Here is a 5,353-nt window from a genome sequence, read left to right on the forward strand (position 1 = left end):
GACATTGTACAGGAGTCAGGGATCAAAACCATCCCCATGGAAAAGAACCTGGGTCTACTCCACATTAAATCCAGAACCCAAGGGTGTGTGCAAACAAGGCATTGTACAGAGCAAGGAAAGAAGTTTGTACTTCTCTTAAAACTTAATGATCCTATCCTATGATGCCCAAATCCCACACCCAGAATCTTTCCTTTAAAAAAAAAAAAAAAAAAAAAAAAAAAAACAAAAAAAAAAAAAATAAAAAAAGAAAAACACAGGCAGACATCTCTATGTATTAAGAATGTTCACTGGGAACTCAGGGTTGTTGGGGGGGAAGGGTGGGAGGAAGGGATAGTTAGGGAGTTTGGGATCGACATATACACACTGCTCCATTTTAAACGGATAACCAACAAGGCCCTACTGTATAGCACATAGAAGTCTGCTCAATGTTATATGGCAGCCTGGATGGGAGGGGCGTTTGGGAGAGAATGGATACATGTATATGAATGGTGGAGACTCCTCACAGTTGTTCAACTGAAACTATTACACTGCTTGTAAATCATCTATACTCCAATATAAAATAAAAAGTTATAAAAAAAGAACATTCATTGGGGTATCATTTGAAGCAAAACTCAGAGGAATGACTGCTAAATGTACTGCAGAACCTATGCATATACCAGTTTTGCAGAAGGAAGCTGATCTCATGTACTGACATGGGAAAACTGCCGTGATACAGAAAACAAAAGCTGTAGACCAGTGTGCATTTGTGATTATGTTCACATAATCTCAAGGAAAAACTGGGAAAGATCCGCGTCAGGCCTCTTGGTTGTGGAAGGGGGGAGGTTTGTACATTGATCTCGCAAATCTTCCCAGACCTGTCTATTTATTTATCCTTATCTGTAAATAGAGATAGTCTTCTTTCTTTCAGGAAGAGAATTTTAAATTTTTTTAACAGAGATTCTCCACCTTGGCTGCCTGTTGGTATCATTTGGGAACCTTTAAAACCCCAAGGAGGCACCCAGACCAATTAAATCAGAATCTCAGACTGAGACTTGGGCGTCAGGTTTTGATTCCACCTGAAATCAACCCAGGTGATTTCAAAGTGCAGTCAAGTTGGGGAATCACTGTTCCATAACAACCTGCGCACACCCCAGAAAAGGTGAGATTAAGGAGAATTGCTTTGTGTTTAATGTCTTTCACATAAAAAATTTAAAAAATGAAATTTGAGAAAGAAAACAGGTTGGGGGGAAGGGGGCACTCAGGATAAGGCAGTCCGTCCCTGGCCTGATATCAGATCAAGTCCCACCCAAGAGATCACACGCAACAGGAAGTGGGGCTGGGGTATGAACCCAGGTTTTCTTCTCATCAGCAAATTCCTATTCTACTTCTTCACTAATTCAGCAATCCCAGAGTTTATAGCTGTGATTCCCATCGTATTCTAGCCATTCTCTACTCTCAGGTAAGAGATTAAATGGAATGGGATGGAGAGGAAGAAAAAGAATCCTACGTCTTAACAACCCAGAGTGGGCAGTCTCCTCACGTTACATACCAGGGGCCCAACTTTTACAGTCTTAAAAATCAGGGTGTAAGTGGGGAGCTGCTATCCAAGATACAAACTGCTTCTCAAAACAGCTGGGAGAACCCGCTCCCCACTCCCTTGGAACTAAAGTTGATGGCAGGGGTCTGCTCTCCCGCAGGCCCCGCCCCACTCCCGGATCAGATCTGTGCTACCCTGAGGCAGAGGTCAGACACAGACCCCTGTCGAGCTTCGGTCCTGCACCCAGGACACGCACACCGCAACCTGCCCCATGCCAGGCCTCCCCTGCCGCCTCCCCGTTCTGCTCCCTTCCTAGTGCAGACTGGGGCCACGACACCTGCCACCTGCCCACCTCACCCTCCAGCCCAGCTCGGTCCGCACACACTGAGGCCCAAGCTCCCAGCAAGAGTCACCACCTATAGCCTCACCCAGCCCAATAGGCCACTCAGTTAACGACAGCTCAGGAAACACTTTCTACATTGCCAAGCTGGACCAATACCCAAAAGGGCCTCAGAGAAGGCGGGAAACGCTGCTCCTGTGAAGCAACGTCACCCTCCCCACAGGACCCGGGATGTCCCAGCGGAGCCCCAGCGCCCACCACTCACCCGGGCCCTCAAGCCAAGGAGCCACAGCTTCCGTGTGAGCAGCAGCACCTGGCCCTGCACTGCCCCGTCTCCCGCAGGAACTGCTCCCGGCTCCTGAGTTCAGAGCGAGCAGATCCCCAGACGGGAGTGGGGCGCAGAGCAGCAAGGGCACTGGGACCAGGGCCAGAAGCCCCCGGACCAGCAGCCACTCCACCCAAAGGCAACGCGTTCAGGAGGCGAGTGGATTTCACCAAGGGCACGGCGGCCTGGGAGCACCTCATAGGGAGCCCCACTTCCCACCAGTCAAGAACTGCCCCTCACTTCCTTGGCTCTTCAGTCTGGAAGGGTCCTACCTGAGCTAATGTCACTTGGATAGACTTGTGAATCAGTGAGGTGCCGATTTTCCCTGCTTCACAAGGTCTGACAGACCTGGACAGGTGGTGTAGGAAGCGCCCACCTCTCCTGAACACTGACCACAGACACACACACAGACACACACAGACACATACACACTCTGCAGCCTCCGTCAGCCCACTGCTACCTTCCTTCTCTGGGCACAGAATCACGAGTTGCTCTCTTGGCCCTGGTTCTGTGCATGTGTGACTTGTTGTTTTAACCTGAACCTTTGAAGATACAAGTGGCATTTAGCACCATAGGTCTAGCAGCCTTCACACTCACTCACTGGGAAGGCAGGTTCCTTCCCTAGGGCCTACTACCCGGGAGGCCAAGGACACTGCCTCCCGTTCTCGCAGAAGAATGCAGAAGGGACCTTAACACTGGTGGGGAGGACGGCCTGGCTATTTTGAATCTGGTGGAACTGAATAGCTGCCTGTTTATTTTTAGCAGGTCCATTTGCTGGGGAATAGATGCAGGCTGGCTGGCTTCCCAGTGGTCACACAGCCCAAGGCTGGCACGTGCCACAGCCCCACAAGACTGCAGCATTCACCTGGACTCCCCAGGATCTACGGAGAAGGCAATGGCACCCCACTCCAGTACTCCTGCCTGGACAATCCTGTGGATGGAGGAGCCTAGTAGGCTGCGGTTCATGAGGTCGGACACAACTGAGCGCCTTCACTTTCACTGTTCACTTTCATGCACTGGAGAAGGAAATGGCAACCCACTCCAGTGTTCTTGCCTGGAGAATCCCAGGGAAGGCGGAGCCTGGTCGGCTGCCGTCTATGGGGTCGCGCAGAGTCAGACACAAGTGAAGAGACTTAGCAGCAGCAGCCCCAGGATTTAAAGAGAGTTCTTCCTTCTCCCAGAGGCACCTGCAGCTTCTCAGAAGAGCTTGCTGCTGCTGCTGCTAAGTCACTTCAGTGGTGTCCGACCCCATGCGACCCCATAGCTGGCAGCCCACCAGGCTCCTCTGTCGCTGGGATTCTCCAGGCAAGAATACCAGAGTGGGTTGTCATTTCCTTCTCCAATGCATGCATGCATGCTAAGTCTCTTCAGTCGTGTCTGACTCTGTGCGACCTTATGGACAGCAGCCCACCAGACTCCTCCGCCCACAGGATTCTCTAGGCAAGAATACTGGAGTGGGTTGCCATTTCCTTCTCCACAGAAGAGCTTACCCCTGGAGAAATACTGGTCTCACCCCAAGCCTGATGACCAGTTCAGTCACTGCAGTCTAGAGCCTTCTGCTAAGTAAGAAGGCAAATTTCCAGATTTATTAAACAAGAAAACAAGTGTTGGTCCCAGTAACTAAGTCAATTTGGCTGCGGTTATTGTTAGAAAAAGAATGGCATGTGATTCATGACAGGGTGGGCGAGGGAACTGGTCGTAACACAAGAGCCGAGGGAACACCAGGAGACTCACAAGTCCAGTGTGGGCTTGGGCCTGGATCCACTCCTGTGTTCTGAATGGACTGTCATACACTCTCCAAGTGGAAATTGGAACGTTTCTTCCATTATTCCAGCATGATGTGTTACAGTCCTGGGGTGTTCACCAACAGGGGGCGCAAGACACCCCATCTCTGCGTGTCCAGCACATCAAACTCTTGCTAAGGAGCTTCTCCTCTTAAGGGGTCCCTTCCAAGGACAGGAAATAGCTACATGACCCAGCACTTGCTGCCACCGCCTTCAGAGAACAGCAGGCTGCTGGCTGGGCCAACATCACCCCCACCGACCCGCCCCCCTCACCACCCTCCACCCTGGGAGGAAGGTCACACACAGAGGTCTTTGTATAGCACTACCAGGGTGTCTCTGGATCTGTACAGGATGCATTTACCCAATTCCTCACCAGGCTGAGGTTATGTGCATACATTTAAACCATGCAAATAAAAACTTCCTGTCACCAGAAGCTCACAACGCCAATGGAAGACTCTGGGTGTCTCTCACACACAGAACTGCACCAAGCTGAGCCCACCTTCAGACATGGCAAAGAGTACTCACCCCAGGAGGCTGTCTCAAAGAAGGCCAGGATCTCCTTAGGTTGTAATGGGGCTAACAACAGAAACTGAGCTTCTGAACCAAGACACAATGGGGAGTGAAGGGGGCAGCAGAGAGGGGAAGAAAGAGTCGGGAGCCAGAGCCAAAAAGCTGGTGGGGGAGGACAAAGGAGTATGACCTCTGCCGTGAGGACGAGGATGGCAGGGAGAAGTTGTGGCAGCTGAGATTCAGCCAAAGCAGAGCAGGTCGCAAGACGCAAAAGCCTGGGCCATCCCTGAGGGGCAACCGAAGGCTAGGACTGGAGGCCACTTCGTCACAAGGGGCTCCTGAGCACTGGAAACGGGACCGGGGCGACAGAGGAACTGAACCTTAAATCTAATGTCAGCTTAAACCCAAACAGCCACGTGCAGCAAGTGGCAGCCTCGCGTCCCGAGCACAGACTCGGTGCTAGAGGGCGTCCTCAAGGGCCTGAAGGAGACACAAGAGCCGGGTCAACGGCGCGATGGCCAGTGCCTACCTTGCCGGGCAGAGTGTGGTCCTGCCCCTGAGGGTGGGGGACGATGGTGCGCTGGGCCGCGGACCCTCAGCAGCATGACTGAGGCCCCGGAATCAGACTGCCGCGGCCATCCTCAGGTGGTTGGTCTCGCCCAGCCCGTGCTCACAGGGTTGTTACCTTCATCCTTAGGGGGCCTGGCTGGGCTGTGACTCGTGTGAGCACCCTAGAGATTCCACACTAGCTCACAGAGAGGGCTGCCTCCACACCCTCCATTGTGACGGCCCAGCGCAGCAGCAGGGCAGCCAGCACAGCCAGCCCTGCCACACTGCCCACCCTGGTGGGACCCGCGGTCCCATAAGTCACAGGGCGC

The sequence above is a fragment of the Bison bison genome, unplaced genomic scaffold (genome assembly GCF_000754665.1).
Source record: "Bison bison bison isolate TAMUID 2011002044 unplaced genomic scaffold, Bison_UMD1.0 scf7180017864317, whole genome shotgun sequence".
In the NCBI taxonomy this organism is placed as follows: domain Eukaryota; kingdom Metazoa; phylum Chordata; class Mammalia; order Artiodactyla; family Bovidae; genus Bison; species Bison bison.